This window comes from Acanthopagrus latus, chromosome 9 (genome assembly GCF_904848185.1).
Source record: "Acanthopagrus latus isolate v.2019 chromosome 9, fAcaLat1.1, whole genome shotgun sequence".
Classification (NCBI taxonomy): Eukaryota; Metazoa; Chordata; class Actinopteri; order Spariformes; family Sparidae; genus Acanthopagrus; species Acanthopagrus latus.
Window position 1 is genome coordinate 8235241 of NC_051047.1, and position 22548 is coordinate 8257788.

Here is a 22548-nt window from a genome sequence, read left to right on the forward strand (position 1 = left end):
CTGGAACTCGGGAGACTGGCTAATGCAGTTAACATGCTCTCATCATGAATTTTCATTACACCATTACATGGGTACATTACAAGAGCAGGGGAGCTGCGACTACAGGGATGCCATCAACATGCGCACACTGACAGAAACACACACACAAACACACACGCGTAGAAATCCCAGACACACGTAAACCCCATGCATTTATTCAGATGAGCGAATGCATACCAGGAGATGCTGTCTTACTCTGGTTTGCAATATTATTATATTTGTAGCTCCGTGAAACACACAGATCTTACATTATTGGGTAAGCTACAGCGTGTGATTAAAGGAATAGTTCCACATTTTGGGAAATACGCTCATTTGTTTTCTTTTCGAGATATAGATGAGAATAAATACCACTCTAATATCGGTCCATTAAGGCCCTGTGTCTCTTTTTTCATATGTCTCCGATGAGAAAAGAGCACACATGGCGGTGTGCGGCTGCCTAGACACAAAGCGCAGCACTTTGTGTCTTTTTTTCAGCCCGCTCTTAGGTTTTTGTGCAGCCGCTCCTAGTGCTTTTAGTTAAAAGTATCAGGCCACCAATCATATAATAAATAGGGTGGGACATGACACCCGTCACCCTGGTAACTGAGAGGATGCAGGAGGGCTTCTTCTGGCTTTGTGTGTCTACACAGAGGTTTATGATATATGTGATATAAACTATCACGACAGAGACAGAAAAGCCCAACCCCGAATGTTCCATCACCCAACGCATTGAAAGCTAACACTCTGTTATTGTAGCCTTCAAGTTAGCTACCAAGCTAATGGCAATCAAACCAACTAGGATTTTCCTTTTTCCTCTGAACCGCTCATCAGTCTAACATCACTGTTCTCACAGAACAACAACATTATATTGACATGGACCTTGAATATCTACAGCTACAGCTCGTTGCTGGTTAGTTTATGCTAGTATAAATAATGGAAGCAGTCATGAAACAGCTGTCCCGGTTCTGTCCGTAAAACTTATTTTTGTTTCATCCTGGTTGTTTAATCTGGACAAAAACAACAAGTTGTGGTTATGAAGTACATGCCATTGCTCATTATTTTACAGCTGATACTCGGTAAAGTAATCTGGCTGCTTGGGGCAAATGCAAGGAGTACCAATAAACAAATGATCCTGCGGTCAAACTCTCACAACACAAAAATTTGCTGGTGGTGAACACACTATTACCCATCTGTTCTCTGATTCAGACATGAGGGAGGCTCTTTGTAACATCACAATAATTCATGTTTGGATTATGGTCTTGTCTTCATAAACTCACTAGAGACATATTAAACACGTCCACGTTGTCCCAAAGGGTCAGTGAGCAACAAGGGCCTGTGTGAGTGTGTGCGCCTCATTGCTAGCTGTTGCAGTGTAACATTTTAGGGGTGTGTGTCTATCTCCCTGTGAAATGGGTTTTCTATTGCAGATCTGCTCATGCTCAATTACCCAAAGTCTCCTGGGGCTTAGGGAAGGTAAACACACATCAGCTGGGCCTGATTTATTTCACTATCCCACAGCAGCCTGGAATTAAGGCATTCATGCTCTCACACGCTCTCACATACACATACACACACACACACACTGCACTGATTCAGCAGTTTTGTGCATGATAATTAATAATAATTATAATGCAATTACAGAGATGGTTATGATCGTGAATGCTGCTTTGTCAGTTGCAGAGTTTTGCACGGAGACAATGTCTCAAGTAACACAGTGCTAAAAAAGACATTAAATCCCAGAGAGCAAACGTTAATTATCATCAGACGGTAATGCTAACAGTGCTTACACAGCTAACTTATGAAAGTCCTAATGCCACGACAGATGAGAGAGCGCTGCTGCCTTTGTTACCATGCCAAGGCCCCGCGTCCCCTAAAGCCTAAATCATCTGCCATCCCTGTCCTCCTTCCTTCCTTCCTCCCTCTGTCTTCCATCTTACTTTCCTTTTTTACCCAACAGGTACCTCAGTGCTTCGCCGTCCTCTGGTTTTCATGCAGGGTGCTCTTATTGTTTCCAATGAGTAGACTGTCGATTGGGAACCTGACCCCATTAGACCCCAGTTAGGTCCCATCTGAAGCCACACATGGGACCAGCACAATATCCTTGGTGAAACATGTCGAGAAAACAGAGGGGAGAGAGGAGATCGGCCTGTTGGTCAGCCTACATGTGTAATGATGAGAACACCCTAGGGTGGACTTGGTGCTTTGGAGGCCTTAGGCAAATTGATTTATGGTTTCCTTCATTCTATTTTTTGTAAATCACCATTTATCTTGAGAAAAAAACAGCATATTAAGTTTATCAATAAAGTAATATCACAGTGCCTGATGAGCAAAACAATCTGACACAACATCACCATGCGCCAAGCAGGTTGGATTCGATTAAATTAGATCATTGAACATTCAAGTTCAACATTTTTGCCAGCTCTCAATATGTTTCAGTATTGTTGCATTCCCCCACTGTTCACTTAAAACTGAGCCTGTTTTGTTTTTTTTATCTGCGATCTGCATTGACAACTAAACCTAAGTTCCTTGCATGGTTTTTGTCAAGATACAATTTTTGCTTTACGTTTAAGTGTCACATCAATGACAAACTCCAGCACTGTGACAGGACATATCCCGCACACAGACAGTAGGTACATCCCTAATTATTGGTTATCACTTATTTAAACACTTTATTTTCTCTTAAAGCTCTTAAAACACAGTGTTAATTGATGTGACCTTACCCGACCTGACATTTTTCCTAGATGTTTGTCTGAAACTAAATCTTTATGTAACAGCCTGACTGTTGCGGTATTGTTACGTGTTGATGGATATCTGTAATTCCACCAGTGCAGACACCTGTTAATAGAGATCAGAAGGGGAGATAACTGACATTTGCCTCCTCGGATACACGGCTGTCTGTTGCACTAATGCTTAAAGGATGGCAGTGTCAGTCAGTTGTCCACTTTTGTTGAGACTGAAACTATTGAACGGAGCAATATGTGACTTTGTTAAGTACTTTGGTTTATACTCCAATATCTGCCAAACTAATGACATTCCAGTTAGACTTAGCGGTACTTTGTGGTAAGAGCCAAATGGCTAATATCAGCATGCTGACCTGCCAAACTGCCATTGTGAGCATGTAAGCATGCAGACTTTAGCGTCAAGACACAGCCACAGCATGCTGAATTGCAGCCTCACAGAGCTGCTAGTCTTTCATTTCACCAAAAATGCAGATAATCCCTTCGTAATTTGTTGAAAGGATAGAGGTTTCTCACATTCACACCTTTTATTTCAATCACAAAATGTCCATCGCATCATTTTAATTTATGATCTGTTTGCACCACTTCTCCAAGTTGTGCACCTCTCCCTGGGTAACCATCTTTGAAAACATATGGGCGATGTTTGGTGGTTTTGGGAAGGAAAACTGAAGGTCTGACTGCTGTGCTGTGACTGCCTTTGACAGGAGAGCTTTTCAAGGTTTTTACGTTAGAGCTGTTGTCTCTGATTACTTGCTTTGAAGCATGTAAACAAGCCTCCTTGTCTTCTGTGTAGTGCTCATGCAAAGTCTTTTGTGGGATATGTCATTTCAATGCAATAAATTTATGAATAAATAATGACCCTTGTATAAGCAGCCAGTGAGGAGCTGCTACATGCACACATGGTCATCTGACTCACCAGTGGGGGTAATTAGATTGGTAATATGATTTTGGTCGAAGACCGAGCACATGCTTCCTATCTATAACAGCTACCAGTTGCAGTCTGGGATTTGTTAATTTATAACAGGGGGGTGTCCCAATGGGAGCAAAGACATTGTTGCTGGATGAGAACAGTATGTGTGTTATTTACATCTCCCCAAAAATATTTTATCACAGAGGTGTCTTGGCCTTGGTCATTTTCAGCAGTACAGATGCTTCTGAATGATCGTACTAATATTGGAGAAATGCTACAATCAGCATTGTGTCTCTATGTTCCTCTTGCTCTTCCGTAACTACACATTGCTACGTGTTACCTTGTTTCATCTTGGACACCTCTCTATAGAATATACAGTTGACAATATAGTATAGAATTGTGTATATATGATATATAGTTAGGAGATTACTATAGATCCAAGATTAAACTGACAAAAGGGCACGACTGAGAAAAATGCACAATTCAAAATTTGTGCAACGGACAGTGCCATGGATTTATTGATACACATCACAGTTAAGTTACTGCTAATTTCCACATATCCCTCTACCTGAACGACTGACTAGGTCAAGTGCCAGTGACTCCCAATAGGTGTGTACCAATTTTCCCAAAACTGACACTGGTCTACAGCATAAAAGTCCTGTGCTAGGCCATGACATAAACCTCAGTGAGTTAAAGGACAAAGTCAGGCAGATTAGACTAACTCTCCCAACAAACCACCCCTCTGATCTCTGGTAGTGGGGGATGGAGAGGGGGGGATAAAGAGGAGGAGGGTGCAATTGGGTAAATGTTGCTAACATCTGACCCTCAAATCATCTGTTTAACAGTTGTGTTCTTTGAGAACTCAGCCTAGCCAGAGGAATCAAACCACAGCATCTGTGGTTTGTTGAGAATGCAAGTAACCTGCATTCATCCCAGATATTTGGTCTCTGTACTGTCATGAATTGAGAGTTGAATTAACCAGTGGACTCTATTCCTTCAAAATATGCTTGTATTCAACATAAACATCATATTTTGAAGACAAATGGACGGACGCACAAATGGATTAAAGTGAGGCTGTTTTGTGGTTTAAGCATTGTCACTCCCATGCAGAGTGAAAGACGAGCTGGATACCAGGCTTCTTTTAGGAGTCTCCAACACTCGCTGTAGCAGGGTGCATGGGGTGACAATGCTCACACACAGATTAGGGCTGTGTTGCCGAGGCAGCCCCAGAACGCCACAGAGATTGAGGTAAAATGAAATTATTAATGAAAAATGGTAGAAAAGGAGGAGCTTCAGGTGGGACGGGTCTGACAGTCTCCTCCCTCTCCTCCTCTCCCCTGCCCATCTGTCCTCCTCCTCTCCTTTTGCCACTTTCAAGCTGTCCTGGGTGATTGTTTGTCTTCAGAGCGCCGCTGTCTGCCAGACAGGACTGTAACATCAATGTTAGGAAGCGTTCCCTTCTCTGGTGTAAGGCTGCAATGACAACGTCTGCCATGTTTCACTCTGATCTCTCCATCAGTGTGAATAAGTGTATCGCCACGCTCCCTCAGACTGTCACTCACTCCTCTGGGGAGACACACACACCGCTTCTTATTATCTCTGCCAAGATAGACGTCTTCAAATGGAAATGCAGCAGATGTAAATGCACAGATGTACACACACACACACACACACACACACACAGTACAGTGTGTATGCTATGAGAATATACACACTCAGCATTCCGCAGAGATAGACACACACACAGGGACACATGCATATGTAAAGTACTAATAAAAACTGGTGTGAATGTGTGTCTGATCTGTACAGATCAGTGGGTCAAGGTAGAAAATAGAGACTGTGGGATTTGACAGACAGGGCCAGAGTCCTGTGTGGTGTGTGTGTTTTGTGCACATGGATTTTATTGAGTGTATGCAACTAGTTTGCAGTAGCTGTGTTTGTGCATTTATGTGAGTGGGTGAGTGTGTGTGTGTGTGTGTGTGTGTGTGTGTGTGTGTGTGTGTGTGTGTGTGTGTGTGTATGCGTGTGTGTGAACAGAATGACCTGTAGTGCAGCTGCACACCACCAGCTGACTACCTTTATTAGATCCCTCTGTCTTTCGTGTCACATCAAAACACCTCATTATCTCCTCCTCTGTCATTGGAATTCATACTGTCTCTCTCTTTTTTTTTTTTTTACTATTAACCCACTCAATATGCTCTCTCTCCCTCTCTCTCTCTCTCTGTTTGTCTCTTTCTTTTCGACTTTACTCCCTCTGTCATCAGCTGCTGAGACTGTGCTGGGTAACAATTTCTTCCTTCCCGTTTGAAACTGTTATTTAAATAACAGATGTCTTGTCCAGAGGAGGACAGGGGAAGAAAGCGGCGCATGCTAAATCCTTTCATAATCTGTCAGGTGAAGAAGACCTCTGCAATGTGTGGCGTTAATGATCTTCATCAGCCCCTCAGCTGCCTCTCAGGCAAAGGCAGACCATATGTCGTGTTTTTCCACCAGCACTTTTAGCACCTGCGCCGAAGCCGGGCCAAGCCGTGCCCGCCCCGTCCCGCCTCACGACGGGCTGCAGTGACGTCTTGCAACTGTGGCCAACCTGTGACAAACAATGTCCCTCCCCCTCAAACAAATGTGTGTTAAAAACGTATAACTGACTGAAAGAAGTTTCTAAAAGTCAGCGTGTTGAGCTCCCTTTTGTATGTTCTATCGGAATCTCTTTAATTTCTCCCGTCATGTTCATACTTTCAAACATCAGCTGTGTTTTACTGATTCATCGTGTTGTCCTTCAGGTGTTTTGGTGGTTGTGTAGCTACTGCTGGTGATAACGCAATGATTCCTGTAATGCTGCGTCATAATAGAGGCTTTTAAATGACTCAATTAGGACGGGCTTTTATTGTGAAGAAGTTGAAGGAAATTAAACATGCTTGTAACTGAATTAGCTTAGCCACGTGTCAATAGTTACGCGGTGATGGAGGTAAGTGTGTCATTAGATGAAGACGCATCTTAAAGCAGGTAGCCCACTTGTGTTGGAAATGCAAATCCCTGCCGGGCAGCGAGTCAGGCTGAGTAGGTCGGCAGCTATATATACATATGGAACAACGCCAACGGTGTTGTTCATTATGGACATCCCTGCACACTGGCCTTAGGTCAAAGATTTGAGTAATTTCATCACTCGCAGTGATGAATGTGGAAAGCAGCCTTCTAGTGTCAAACTCTGCACATACATCATTCGACACAGTGAGGCTCAAACATTCAGCTGCAGGAACAAGAAGGAAAAAAAACAACACATTTTTGACTGGAGGCGGACTTTAAAGTTTACACGCTGTTAGCTACGCATCAGGGCTGAGAAACCAGATCCTAGAATATATGATGTGTTTCACTGAACTCGTCGTGTTGTTAGTCATGTTAGAACATTTGACCATGGCTGCGTCAACACGCTGTTGAAGGGTAAGAATTAATATTTTTGCACATCCAGAAAACAGAAGCATTTATAATGAGTCAGCTGGGCTCCACAAGTACCCGGATGGCAGATATTAATTTGTTGCTGGAGGCGATCCCTCTAATCATCCATCCATTTACAGATGGGGATGTGTTAAATCTGGACTGTGCATTTTTGTGCTGAACTGGCCCACGGAGGCGCGCAGTAATCCAGGCTGCAGTAACTGTAGTAGAGGCCCTGGCCCCTTAATTATAGTACAAGTCGAGCAGGAAATAAAAATGACTTGAAACAGGAAGTTCCTATTACCGTGTGAGCCCGGCTGTGTCAGCGGTGATCACTCTCTCTTCATTATGGTGTTGTTTCACCTCATTGAAACATTCACACACACACACACACACACACACACACACACACACACACACACACACACACACACACACACACACACACACACAATGCACCTGTAGACTGTGGGCGCCAGGTGTCCAGAGAATGGATCGCTTTTTCTACGCCTCATTTCAAGTAACAGCTGTGTTTGAAAGGAAGTCCATGCAGCAGGGACTTCCTGTAGTAGGATGCTTGGGGGTTACTGTACCAATTCACCTAGTGGGTCTTACCTATATGTAAGCATTGTGGATGTGTGCATTCTCTCTACATGTATGAGTGCATGTGCAGCATTGTTATATGCATGAGCCTATCGACATATTTAGTTAGATAGGTGCTGATACTGTAGATATGCAGACGCAGATGGGTGCAGATAGGCTTGGTAATCGCTTGCGTTTTTCTTCCCGCTCACATCTTTTTTGACGGTGGCTGAAGGGTGACATGCTCTCCTCCTCCTCTTCTCTCCGCATGCAGGATGGAAGCCTTCTCCTCCCTCCTCCCCATATATGAAAGAGTAGCGCGGTCGAGCGCAGGGAAGGTGATAACCCTTTTGTTTAGTCTGAGCTCCATCACAGGCTCTGTCAAGCCCAACAGACAAGCAGACAGAGCCATGACAGGCCCACTAATCTGACAGCTCCTCCACATCACAAAGCAAAGAGCAGCCATCACATCAAAGTGGCGCGAGAGAAGCACCGGCGGTGAGAGATTGACGCCATTCCTTTGCTCTGCCATTTTTGCTGCTATCTTCATAGCGCCTCTGACATGCTGCGCACCAGGAACCTTCAGAGGAAGTATCCAGGTGGCAAAGGGAGAAGCCTGAGTTGAGGGACTCCCCTCTGGCTGAGTGGTGAGCGTGGGTAACCTTCCTGGAGGATGAGCGTGTGATACACTGAGAGTACATGACAGGCTGTTTAAATGGATTTGTATTTGTGTGTTTGTGTTGTTGACGGGGGTAGGGGGGCTGTTTGGAAGAGGGGTTGGGGTCCTACAGCAGTGTGACTTTCCTCTCTGGATGGGTTCAAATATGAAGGAAGAGATGTTTTGTTAAATCACTGGTTTTGAAAAAAATGGTCATCAAATCCAGCCTCACTACGCTGGAACACTTCCAGTACGCTCTACCTTTATTTATCTAGGTAAGCCGTTCTCTTTTTGGTCACACTAATATCTCACGTTCACACCATTGAGCTGACCAGTACAACCAGTGTCTTTTTCGTTGGCCACTGAGTAGCTCCACCAGAGCAGCTGGGGGTTTGAGGTCTGGATGGAGAACAGCTCAGTGATGAGGGAGTGGGCAAGTCTTGCTCTTTAACTTTCCCCAGCCAGATTTGTTCTTCAAACCAGTGACCTTACGGCGACAAAGCTGGCCTGGAGTTTTTTGAGACCCAAAATAGTAGATAAACTTGACCTCACTCGCCACATTCACAGACACATTTATACACTGATGGCAGATGCAAGGTGCCGACCTGCTCTGAGCTGGGCGATACAGGGCTTCTTAAACAAAGATGATGTCACGATATATCCATTTCTTCTTCACATGTCCACTCACAGGCTGATGTGCTTAGCCATTGGGAGCAACTTGGGGTTGAATATATTGCCCAAGTCTGCCCAACACTCTGACATGCCGCCGCAATTGGGGATAACTATACCAACCCCTGTTAGCGGACGACCCACTGTGCCTCTTGAATCACAGGAAATCAGAGACTCATTTAACCCTTTTAGGTATTTCAAGATATTTCTCTATGTTTGATGGGAAAATCTCCTATATTTTTACCATATTATCTAAAGTAAAATTAAAGCTGTTCAGGTTGTAAATTAGATCTTGAAGGAATACTTTCTGGTAGCACGTTGGCTTCGACAAGGTCTCGCTTCATATTAAACTGCAGAATAATGATGTATTTGCCAATGCTGAAGGGCATGAGTGTGAAAATGAAGGGTAAAGAACTCGTCTGTCTGTAAAATGATTTGATAAATTAACCCACCTCAGTCAGATGTGACACACTAGTCGTCACTGTCAGTGAGTTGTAGTGGATCCTGCAACTAGGATGCTTCTATTGATGCCCTGCATTGAGGAATTAATTCATAAATATTTACACACTTTTTATGTAGAATTGAACTCGATTAGTTCTTTGTGGTAAACTCACATTTTTGGATTTGGTGACCAATGTATCGATTTGCTGATGTGAATGTGATTCTCTGTGATTAAGTCACAAAGTGGTCAGATTAGAGTCAGCACTAACATTAAAGTGTCATTGTACTGAGGAAGCCATGATCAAAAATGTGCATGTTCTGTTGTTTACCTGAGGTTATATATGGCAAGGAACTGAAAGTCTAGAGAGAACAACCACGCCTGGGTCTTCTCAAAGAGATTACCTGCACCAGAAACACTGATTCATCACATCGAGTCTGCAATTCTTCAGGACGGCAACTCTCAAAATCCAGCGCTGAGAATTTCCTCTACGCCATCCGCACCTTTCTTCAAAATCCCAACAATCGTCTAGCACTCGTTTTGCAACTCCAGCTGCAGTTACCGTGGGGTTCTGAGACGTGTCACAGAGCGGGGTCACACACCAGTTATGTGGGTCACATGTGATCTTCCGCATCCAGATGGTTTGCCAGATGCGGAGCTGCCAGTCGTCTGACAGAGCGCACACCCCACCCGCATATAAACAAACACATTAAAAACAGAGAGCGGCATTCATCAAAAATTACCGCAGCGCTCCGTTTTAGCAGTAAACCGGCCGAACAAAGCCGCTCGGGATGTTGAAAAGTCCGAACACCTTGCGCACAGTTTGGCAAAGGTTTCCCTACTTAAAGTTAAGTAATAGAGTTGATGCATATGTGAGTTTTGGGACCCCGATGAGGTAATGGTCTTCTAGCGCTCTGAAGTGCCCTGAGTCGATCTAATAATGTAAAACAACACTAATTTGAGAGAGGCGCTTCATCTCTGCATGTTAATCAATAAACTCATTACCTCTGGTGCTTAGCGAAGGATTCCCCGATGCCTGCTCACTGATGTAGACCGAAAAAAAAAGGAAAGAGAGAGGGAAGGGAGATGGAGATGAGGGGGAGAGGTGGAGAGAGAGGTTGATTATAATTACAGATTTTAGCAGCCTGTGCCTTAGCATAACCTGCTCATTACAGTGAGTGAGTATGTGTGTGTGAGAGTGTGTGTGTGTGTGTGTGTGTGTGTGTGTGTCGGCCTCACACTTTCAACGCAGGCCTACAGCCGCAGCGGTGCTCCCCAGCTTCCCCGTGTGCGGAGAGCCAAGAACAGCCGACACAAGTGGCCCATTTAAAATATAAACACACAAAAACCTGTTATTTCAATTGACCTTCGTCACATCAAGCTGTCAATGATCTCAGCTCTGTACTCTTAGTCGTTTTCTCCTTCTTTTTCTCCAAGGCAGGCTGCATGGTAATGAACATTTGGTACGGAATAGGTGAGGGAGAGAACGGGGGAAATGATATGCCAGGGCATTTAGCCGAGCAGTGTTTCTGGTGCAGGTAAGACAGCCAGCAGCATTTATGGAAATGGACTGAGTCGAGGGAGGCACTGTGGCTGCTGCTGTGTTTTCCCCCCCAAACTCCCGACAGCGGGGAATTGGAGAGTACTCTGACAGATTTGGTATTCCTTTGTGAAAGGGATCAGCAAACTTTCATTTTGCGCCTGATTCGGGGCTTCTTTTGTCATTAAACGGAGGCAATCTTCGCTGTTTGCTTACTTCTAAAATAAGATGCGGGCACAGGCGCGGTGACGAGGTGTTTCAGAGTTTGGATCTTCTGTCACGTCTGCGGATCTGAAAAGTGTGTGTGTGTGTGTGTGTGAGTGTGTGTGCTTGCGCTGGTTGCAGATTGTCAGTGGTTGTTGATCATTATATTTGTCAGTGTTGTGCCGTAGTGTATCTCGCAGGCATCCCTGGCCTGCGTCGGGCTTGTGATTATGAGATGAGAGGTGTTTATGATTGACTGAGCCATCGGCTGTCACTGTACACATCCATTAGCATAACTCTCCAAGCCGTCACTGTTTATCTACCTACTGTAGCGGCATGTTGTGGAGGAGACTGAAGCCAATAATTATGAATAAGAAACTCCTCCTCCTGCATTCTATCAGAACTCATGTCATTTATGGCGCGGCTGACTTGAGCTGCAGTGTCCAGCTTCATTTTGTAAACGCGTGTGGAACACTGAGTCAGTTGGACGTGTGCCTTCACTCTAGATCTCTTCCTCAGGACAGGTAGCGTCATTGAAGTGCTGCTGGCAGAGGCAGTCTCCGGCGTGATTAGGTGATTAGAAAATGTAACGTCACAGTCGGTTTTCGCCGGTAATAGTAAATGTTTTGTGCGGAGGAGGAGGGAATCGCTCATTTTACGCTCTTTGCTTTTTGTTTACCACTGTCAGCGAGTGAATAAAAGGCAAGGTAAACGGAGGTAATGGAATCTATATCTGCATATCAGCTCACTTTGAGGTTTTAATGGTGCTCGGTAGTCTCATTCCAAATCCATTAATATTCTGTTTAATACAGCTAAATGCTGCTAACTGTTTTTAACACTGGGAGACAGTCTCTGGGCTGTCTGTGTTTGTGCTGCCAGCACATCCACAACATCAGGTCGATGGATAAGGAGGCCATAAATGACTGTGACAGCCAGTTTACAGTCAGTTTAGACGCTTCTGCTTTTCTGCAAAGCTACATCACGCCTGCAAGCAGCACAGTGCTGTTTAGCTCAGTCCAGTCAAATAAATTATGGTTTTACATACCAAATATACCATTGGCTTCTAAAATATTAAGAACCAACTAACTTTCAAACAGTAAATAAAATAGCAGCTATTGTAGAAAATATTGCCTCTATTTTGAATAAATATGTACATTTTGAGGCTGTTGCTGATGTACATGTATTTAAAGCTTCACTAATAATTTTCACATGAAGAGTAGATTTAATGTTTTATGTAAAATGAGTCACTTGTAGTGATGAGCCCACAGAGAATCACATCGGACTCTGCAGCTACCCTCCCTGAAAGACCTTGTTATACTGAGCATTTTAGCAGCTTTCAGCTCATTGTTTTTGCTTTCATGACCTGCAGCTTAACCGGTTCACTCAGTCTCATTGCTCCCATTAACCCAGTTTCCAGCAGCAGCAGCAGCAGGCAGCTGTCTTCATTGCAAAAAGTATATACACCACCTGCCCAGCTTCCAGTGTGGAGACGGTATGGTTGATATCAGTGCTGATACTTCTTATCAGTACCAATTCTTGTCAGTACTCATATTGATACTACTCACAATTTGTTGCAAAAAATAAAGACATGACATGAAAAGATGTGTGAACATTTTGCAGAAATGAAGGACTGTGGTTTCCTCCCCGCAGTTTGAAAAATGAATGACAATAGGCAATACAAATGAGTAATCGCTGGTTTTCAAGACAGAACAAAGTTCAGCTTTAGTCTACCGAGCAGTCAGTTAAACCAAGTGGACTCCTCTGTAGTGGAGGGCTGTAAATCTCTCACAACACACTTGAAGACAGCCCGGTGACATTTCACCTCGTCTAGCGGTGGAGAACGCGTTGAACTTGGATGTCTGGCTTCTGCTACCCGCTGATGAAGCTGTAGCTGCTGACTGACGTTAATTAGGGAACATAAATTAGAGATGCTTAAAAATGGTGCTAACTGTATCCTGAGTCAATAACCACTGACTTATTTTCATAATGATAACTGCCATGATCAGGTCAAGACAGACACATTTTCGCTTTGGCCCATCAGCATCAGAGTGAGGAGGCGGCACTGAGGGCATGATGTTAGCTACAGCAGCCACTTTGCTGAAGATTTATATCGTGTTGTGTTTGTTAGTGCCTCATGATGTCGCTGGTCATACCCCTTTCACAAACAACTACGGTTTTAAACGAAACAAATGAGTCAGTGCTATTTCAATTCAGCAGAACTCCATACCTTTAGATAGTCAGCCGTCAATGGTTTGAAAATCAACCTTAGGTCTGTAGTTGGGATTAAGAATGGGGGATGTCGTTCCTGTGCCAGAGATTGAAAAACAGCAACAGAATGCTCAACAGTCTGAATGAGACTGACAGAGCTGTACAGCTGATTGTAGAGCAATTTCCAGTATCTACCGTATCTCCTTGATTTACATAACAAATATCAGCTTTCCTAGCAGCTTTTTCTTTTCCCATATTGACTGAAAAAGGTGTTGACGGGACCACACCTCCATCACAACAGGTAAAAATGTCGTCTAGCATGTACCCAGTGTCACACTGAAACGAAAACAAAATAAGACATCACTGTCATTATCAGGCTGAATCCATGTTTAGTGTGTTCTGGCAACTCTGTCACCAGACAACAACATTAATACTGAATTATTCTGCAACTGTAAATAACACATCTTTCTTTCTGCATTACCTGTATGACACTGAAAATTCAGAAGGTTGGTTCAAAAAATATTGTTGTTATGGCAAATAAATTGGTTGAGGTATGGTTACGGTTAATCCTTTTGGAGCCATCCCAGTGGTTTGCAGTCCTGGTGTAATTATGACCCTTCCATTATCTTCCATTCAGATTTGATCTGTTTCAGGTCAGTGTGTGTGTGTCAGCCAACAGAATATAATGTGAGCAGTTAACATCTCTGCAAACCACAGATACGTCAGAGGTTGACATTTGTGGCACATCACGTTCACATTATACGCTTATTAAGGGACATTGTTACAAGCTACAAGGCTGCCAGACTAGTGACCACAGCTCGACTCTGTTGGGAAATTTCAGACCATCTCTGGGCTTTTTTTGTGAAGACTAAAACTGGATGCTCTTCACGGGAAGGCGGAGCATTTCCACTTGTTTGATTGGTGACCAAAACAGGCTATTTTTTCTGGAAGTTGGACCGTCTCCAGGCATTTTTGTGTGTTATAAGCCATGAAGTTTTCCTAACCCTAACCGTGTGATTTTTTTTGTGCTCTAAACCAGCACAGAATTAAGACAAGAGAGAAATAGGAAGCTGAACTTCAACATACGTTAAGTTGCAACATAAAGAAACACAAGTATAGAACTTATCTGTGGTTTTGCAGAAACATACTTTGCCAACATTTATCCTGGCGGTTTGGTTGCCATTACAGTGTCCTCAAATCCACTTATCAATTTTTGAAAATCTTATTTCATCAGTCTCATCCAACTTACTGCTAATGCTGTCTAAAATCAGCTTGGTTCAGTCTATTTACTGGCAACCTTGTCAGTGAAACCTAAAATGATCATTTAAAGTCCCTCTGTGTTTCTGTGGTTAGCCAACCTCCCCGATTCCTATGGTGAGAACTTTATCACCGTGCAGACTGCCGCATGTCATCACGTGTGTCAGCAGCAAAGTCACACTCACAAACAGAAGCCATATGTCAACCTCAGCAAGTAAAAGATGTAATGGAAGGATGTGTTGCCATGATGACATTAAACGGGGAAAAGTTTTATTCAAGCATTGAGGGAAATGTTCTGTCCTTGCCCATGATTTGTTTTAATTCCAGCCTGGGCCCAGTTCAGTGGTTTCTGGGCAGAGGAAGCTGGCACTGTGGGGACATCTGGACACAAGAGGGGAGCGTCCATGCAGGCAAACTACAGGGACAGCCGTGCCAGAGAAACAGGCCCCCAGATCTGACGCCAGTGTTATGTTAATTTGATTTGTTAATTCAGTGGCCCTGTTTGAGGGAAATCTGCCACCAACACCTGCCACCGTTTCCAAAAGCAAGGACGCAGATCCACTGTGACACCGGCTTCATTAAATAAACAAACCAGGTCCCCAATAACAGCATTTGGTGGAAGGCACCATCAATTCTTATACATTTAGATCACAGCGATTGGAGATGACACTGAGGAGCTGCATCCCACTGTTTCACAGACACACAGGGTGAAGCCTGCATGCGAGTAAATGTCTGCGTGTCTTGTGTCTCCGACTATTCCTCTGTCTCTCGCCTTTGTGTGTTGCCGTGTTGTTTGCGGATGAGAGCGCGAGAGGATGTGCGAGCGCGCCGGGTGTATCTTCATTCTGTCTCCCAGCTTCGCCGGCAGAAAAGATGGCGACTGATGTATTTTTCAGGCATAGTTCCACAATCAAAGAGGCTCTTGTGGCCTTTCTGATGCGTCATGTAAATTTTATAAAGTGTGGAGCGGAGGAGAGTCAGAGAGAGCAACTGCAGCTCTGGAAAGCCTAATGTCTGTTTGCCTTTAACTCTGACAGGCTGTCTTTGCTCCTGTCTATCTTACTTCCCCTCCACTTACTCCCTCCTCTGTGGATCAAGGCCGGTCAAGGAGCATCTCACCACAGGGCCCGATGTCAGACAGAATGTGTGGACGTGCACGGATGTCAGAGCTCAACCGGCTCTCAGGAAAACGGGGAAGTGAGGTGTGGGGAGATGTCAAGGCACAGACCTGGCTACAGTCACACAGCCTTAAGCTGGATTTGCATAACGGAAGAGTGTCACGCTGCATGTGAAATGTGTGCTTCAGTGTGTGCCTGTGTTGACGTGTTTACATGTTTCATCTCGGTAACGGTCTTGGACAGCCGATCCGGGGCCCTCACATATTTTCCTCAGCTGCAGTTCTGGCAGGTCCTCTGCCTACTGTGTGCTTTTCTAATGATTCAATTGGCTCAATGAGCATATGCTCTCCTCTGCATCATAAACTTCAATTAGATGTGTTGTAATGCGATTTGAGTGTGTATGTGCAAGTCCAAGCGTGTCGGTTTAAGGCGGAAAGGAAGGCAGAAGAAGACATAGTTTAGCTGTTTGCAGACTGTTCTTGTTCCCAGGTAGTCAAATAGCGACATTTTATCATGCCCGAACCTTGAGATGCACGAGGGCTTTTTGGCGAACTCGAATGTCAACCTATCTGTGGCAGTAATAGAGAAATTCAGGTGTCATGGCATGAAGAATAGCAAAGTCAGTGTAGGGAGGAGCTCGGGCTGGATGGGCCCCAGAGACAGTTCATACCCCATGTGTGTTAAACCAAAAGTCATTGTTGGCTTATTTTAACTTATTTCACATCGCAAATCATGCATTGCAGCACAACACAACATAATGTAATGCAATATAATGCAACGTAACTTTAAAGGGCTTATTTTAACCCAAACCGCGACCTTTTCCTAAATCAGAGCTGTAGTTTTTGCGCTGAACTGCGACCACTTCACAACAACAGCCACAACAGTTGAGCGGTTTCATCATGACTGTGGATCAGGGACAGAGCCACTTATTATCGGAAGGTTGCTGGTTTAATTCCCCTGATCTGCATGCCAAAGTGTCCTTGGGCAATATACTGAACCCCAAACTGCTCCTGATGTGCTGGTCGGCCACTGTCATCAGTGTATAAATGTGTGTATGAATTACAGTAAGTCGCTTTGGACAAAAGCGTCTGCTAAAGGCCCTAAAAAAATAACGTAAACATTAAAAAAATATGCACATTATCTCGTTGGTTGAGGACTTTTTCACTGAATATCAACAAAGACAAAAGTTATTGACTGTTGCTTTAAATAAGCAAGGGTGCCTCGCTACCATAGTGCAGTAATCGTAATCCCTTCACCTTTAATTACCAGAAACACAACTGTTGCGCGGTTGGGCACATGCAAAACGTCTGCGTACACTTTGGTGAAAAATCATCAACAAAATCTGAGGCTGTCAACAGCTGTGGCTGGTTGTGACAGCATCAGAGAAGCTTTACCTCCCAGTTTAACCAGTTAAACTGAAAGTCAACAGTTCATAGCTGCACCACCTCATGTTCTCAGCTGCCACGTCTCCCCGCCTGCCTGGGATGTTTACTGCTAAATATTGATAGACATCTGGAGTGCCATTCATCCACCATCAAACTTCAGCGTGCCAGTGAAGCAGTCCCAGCCCTCTTTACAGTGTGTCACACACACACACACACACACACACACACACACACACACACACACACACACACACACACACACACACACACACACACACACACACAGGGCTGACAGGCACACATGTACACAAAGACACCTGGGGAGAGGTGTTTGGCATCACTGTGAATCAGAGGCCTTGGCCACAAAATCAAGCCCCTTCAGAAAGATTGGCTGCTTTCTCAAAGGCACAGTGTTTTGGCATAATGCTGCATTGTGATGAGACAAATATGCCTTTTCTTGCTATCTGTATTAATGTGTATCACCAGATCATCTCGAGCGCAGGTGGTGATCACCTCCCTGCCTGGCTAAACCGCTAAATCTGAGCTTTCACAAATATCGTTTGGAGAACAAGCCATCGATCGCGGAAACATCTCTTTTGTCTCTTTGCTCTTACCAGCGAAACAAAACAGCGTTTCACTCCTGTGCCATTGAAGCGCCATTGTTTGTGTTTGTCGTCTAGAACAATGGAGGAGGGAAAAGACCTGGTGGCAAATTCGGAAATAAACTGAGTTTCAGCAGTTCTGTCTTCACCGCAAGCCTCTTCATGTTCGAGAGAGATACTTGTACAGGGTCAGATTGGAAACATGTGTTGTGTGAGCACCATGGAGAGAACGATCCTCCATCTTATTAGTGGAGAACTCAGAGTACACCACACTGGGGTTTACTAGACACACAAAAGAAGGAGATACAGGAGGAAAAAAAACAAGGCTCTTTTGTCTTTTCTTAATTATTCATGCCCGGGAGGGATGCTCTCTCTCCTTTGTTTTTGTCAGCTGACACATGTACAGGTGTGCAGACAGTGTGTTTGTGTGTGTGTGTGTGCGTGTTTATATATTTGTGTTTGTCTCTGTCTGCATTTCTGATTGCACAGAAATGCCAGTTTAAATACATGAGTCTGTCTTTGTCTGTGTGCACAATGTGTGCACAACGTGTCCGTCAGTGCCTGTGCACACGGGCAACACGGAGCCAGATCAGCCACGTTGGAGGCAGCAGCTTTTCTCCTCAGTCCAAATCAAAGGGAGGAAGGAAGCGTAACAATGAGCCCAGCAGTTTGAGCTGATGGGCTCTTTAAATCCACCACAGACAACAGCGGCTCGGCGACGACCCTGCCCCACGCTCTAATCGCTTCAAATGAAGTCATGAAGGAAGCACAGCACAGCCAGCCTGAGCTCTCCTGTTCCGCAAGGTGCAGCAGCACTTGTTTGTGCAGAATGTCTGGCAATTAAAAATAATTGGGAAGCAGGTTTGCCCGTGAATCTTCCAAGAGTGCCAGTTATGATCTAATGAAGCTTCATTAGGCATGCTGAAAGCTGAGAGCGCCGTATGACAACGGCAATTAGCCAGGATCATAGGCAAAAAATAATCATTAAAAAATACCTCGGCCAAGATTAGCTTTTCACTTAATGACCAATTCATTAGCTAATTGATTTCTTATTAGTTACAGGCAGAGACGACTGTTTGGGGTACTGGTGCCGGTAATTAACAGCATTTACGCCATTAGTCAATCGCCTAATTTTCCAGGAAAACAACTTTGGAGGGGAGCATAGCTGGAGGCTTAGGGCCATTTGCTTTTTTGCTCCTCCACTGTGCTATCTCTTTAATATCGAGAGGGGAATCATCTTTCAGCTTAGGGGTTGTTAACACACACTAATACCTACTGATTACCCATTCATGTCATGTGACCGCGTGTTTGGTGCCCGAATCCATCTGAGCGGAGACGGATGGATAAGGGGATGGGAGGAGGGTTGAGAGAGGTGATGTAATTAAAAGAAAAAATGTAGTCCATATTTGATTCGACACTTTTTGCAGTATCACATCTGTGCTGCCCGCACCTATAGATTAGGTGTGTCAAATGAATTGAGTGGGAATTAGATTAATTATTGCTTTCAGCTGGTGAGGCTGCTGTGGTCTTCTGAGGGTCTTCTTCCCTCCATCAGACCTGAGTGAATGCAGACAAAGATGGATGGATGAGCAGTGACAGGTGCTCTCTGCCTAAAGCAGCTCACTAAGCTACGACTAGCAGCTCATAATGACTGTCAGGAGGGGCCGTGTGTGACTGCCAACTAACACGTGAAACAACACAATAAACATATGATCTGAAATCTTTGTCACAACCCAGTCTATTACTAATGATGTTTAGTTTTCTCATCTCATCACTGAGTGGTCAGAGGATATAAATATGATATCACGACCCTGTTGCGCTATTATAATTAATGGCTGTGTTTTAATGTGATGTTTTTAGTGCTTCGGCTAAAAAAAATGCAATTTCAGTTCTTCGTTCCTTTTTTCATCTGCATCCTTGTCCATCTGACTCTAACACATTTACCTTTCACCTTCTTCCAGTGCTAAAACCAAGATAAGTCAAAAGATGAGACAAAAATATGTGTAGTCACTAAGGAACGAATAAGGAACAGTCTAATAATTAATGAATTGTTAATGAGTAGTTCCTGAATTACTGATTAGGACTATATAGTTTATAATTAGTTACTAGAGAACAGTCTGGGAGGGCCGTGCATTAATGACTCATTAGGTAATGGTTACTTCATAAGTATCTCTGATTCAAAATAACAGCTACTTGCATAATGAGATGTTGCAGTTGTTTTTATTTATAATTACAGACCTAAGCTCCTCGTATTCATCGCAAGGACCTGCAATTCTTTATGGATGGATGAGATTGCACTGAGAAAATTAGATAATAATTCTAAAATCTCAATAACGAATGGCAACAAAAGAAAATGAAGGTGCTGACCTGCCATGGGTGATGTAAGTTTAAAAAGAATATAAATTTTGGTAAAAAAATGCACATCTTGTTACACGGCTAGCAAGCTACTAATGTTAGCTAAATATGCTGTTGAAATCTTCCCTTGGAAAAACAAATATAAACAGAGCTGTACATTCATCAGCCAGTCAGTTAGCTAGTTCAGTTTTAATTTTTCTGTGGCGCACAGTCTGAAAATCTGCCTGAAAGTTCCAATTTAAAGCTAATAGAGGCATATTCCAGACTGGGAAAAAGTACTGAAGGAGGAGGAGGAGGTTCATGGACTCCAGGTTGATTCATGTATGTACACAGAGCTATATGGAAACAAGGCGCAAGTGCGAACTACCTCTAAATTCCACCAGATCTGTGTTCGGTCTGTCTCTGATCCACCACGGCAGTAAAGCTGATAGGTTTCACTCCAGTCTATATGTAAATACTTCCACTGGCTCTGCTGTGTTGTGTCTACTCAGCACTACTCTGTTGCAGCTCCAGCGATCTGGACCCTTCCGTAGTAGATACGCAAGGTTTCTGTTGTTGCCAGATGCCGGAGCACGGTGCACCAATTTAGCCAAATTCAGTACAGAGCAGACATGAAGTCTGACACCAATAGAACATCATAACATCTGGTTTACTGTTCATAATAAAACACTGACAGCAGCGCAAAAATCGCGGGATTCCTTGGTCTCGCCACTCCAGCTGTCCGGCAGTGCTGCGCCCTGGTCCACTCAAAACGCAGCCGGTGGGTGTTGACGGACAAGGGAGCGCCGAGCAAACCTGTAGCGAAGCGTTCGCACAGGCACATGTGGAATTCCTGCGTTAGCCATCAAGAGGCACAAACTAGTAACGACTCATTCATTAGTAATTACTTCATCATTAGTTACAGTTCTTGTGCCCCTTCACTAAGTAGTTACTAAGTGGTCCCACATTACCTCTTGATTATCTCACCATTACTCACTGTGTTCACTAACCATCAAGGGGAAGTCTGTTCTCTAGTTACTCATCATTATCTATACAGTTATTATATGAGTCACTCTTAACAATTTACTTGATTAAGTGTCAGATAGTTCCTCGCTCTTTCCATGGTAACTACTCACAGTCTTGTGCAACACATTGCAAAGCGTGACCTTGAGGCCTACAAAAAGTGGACTCGAGTTTTGACTTATGAGTGCAATTCTGGCCTCTGTCTCAGTGAGAGATGAGAAATTCAAAAGGATGAGCTGATGGACATCAAAGCCTGCCTTCAGCCAACAGACACAGCCTGCGGCACATGCCAGATCAGTCTTATATACATGCGGGTGTTGGTGTGTCGCAAATGTAATGTAAGTATGTGCACTGTCTCTCAGTCTCTCAGATGGGGCTTCGTGGGGCCTGTCTGCCTGTCTGTCTGTCTGTCTGTCTGGCTGTCCTCTCCTGTCTGATCGCCACGTAACACATAAAAACAAGCCTCTTCTTCATGCATCACCATTCTCATCCTAATCTCCGGCATCTGTTCTCCATTCACCCCCAGCTCCCCACGCTCTACCTCTCTGTTTTCCTGGGTAGACCCCTCTTCTGTGTTTTACTCACCTTTTTCTTATCCCTCAATCCCCCCTCAAATCCACTCTCTCCCCTTCTGTCTCTCCTCCGTCTCCTCTGTCTGAGCCGGGTCTTGGGCTCTGTTAATTAAATCTAATGAAGTCATCTATCAAGGACTCCTCTTTTCTCAACACCACAACATAAATCACTCTCTGTAAAAGAAGCTATTCCTCTCCCCCCCCCCGCACTATGAAGAGAAGACTCTCTCTCTTTCTCTCTCTCTCTCTCTCTCTCTCTCTCTCTCTCTCACTTTATTTTCCTCTCTCAACCGGTCTTTAATTGTGTGATTGAGAAAGTGTAACATCACTCCATAAAAGCCAGTCTGCCTCAAAAGGCCGTTCTCCGGCTGACACCAGAGGGACCCCTTATAGCCTGCTGTGGCGAGACACGCACATACACACACAAAGCATAGCAACTTAAAACAGACACTTATTGTAAATGGGCCTCATTGGTCTCTGTAGACATTGTTAACATGTCTGTGGGATGGTTCCCCTGCCAAGAGGGAACTTGATCCATCTCCACATTTACAAAATTAATTTCTATTACAAGCTGTGACTGACTAACACTGCTCAAATAGGGATTTATTTGCTCCCACAATGCACAGCAGTGACACCGAACCGACTGCTATGCTGCTTGTAGTTTTGTGTAACGCTTCTTCTTCTTCTTCTTCTTCTTCTTCTTCTTCTTCCCTGCACGATAAAAAAAGAAATTGGACAATCACGTAAGTACTATTTTCTTCTTCGGGTCACCCGGTGCTGTGTCCCCCTCCGAAGACGATGATGCAAACCTGATGCAACAGAATGTACACGAGAAGCCCAGACGCATCTAAATAATGTA